We start from the raw sequence: 638 nt of genomic DNA on the forward strand, positions 1-638 counted from the left end.
AGAGAGGTGGGAGTGAACAAGAAATTGTGCGGCGGCACATCAAGACCAAAGGCCACTCTCCCGAAGGACGGCTGCCCCGGACTCGAAACGTTGACTCCGCTTTCTCTCTGTCTGTCTCTGGACAGATGCTGCCAGGCCTGAAGCACAAACAAGGTCCTCGGGGGTGAGTCCGAGTTCAGGATCCTGTTAAGGTTCGGTTGGCAGATGGATGACAGTGTGGGAGGGTATGCAATGGGATTAGAAGAATAGAGGCGGAGACTGTTTCCTAAATGGGGAAAGGTTTCGGAAATCTGAAGCACAAAGGGACTTGGGAGTCCGAGTTCAGGATTCTCTTCAGGTTAACAGGCAGGTTCAGTTGGCAGTTAGGAAGGCAAATGTAATGTTAGCATTCATCTTGGGAGGGTTAGAATACAAGAGCATGGATGTACTGCTGAGGCTGTATAAGGATCTGGTCAGACTACATTTGGAACATTGTGAGCAGTTTTGGGCCCCTTATCTCAGGAAGGATGTGCTGAACTTGGAGTGGGTCAGGAGGGGGTTTACAAGAAAAATCCCAGGGATGAAGCACTTCTCATATGAGGAGAGGTTGAGGACTCTGGTTCTTAACTCATTGGAGTTTAGAAAGATGAGAGAGAACC

Source organism: Chiloscyllium plagiosum, unplaced genomic scaffold, assembly GCF_004010195.1.
Source record: "Chiloscyllium plagiosum isolate BGI_BamShark_2017 unplaced genomic scaffold, ASM401019v2 scaf_1651, whole genome shotgun sequence".
NCBI lineage: Eukaryota > Metazoa > Chordata > Chondrichthyes > Orectolobiformes > Hemiscylliidae > Chiloscyllium > Chiloscyllium plagiosum.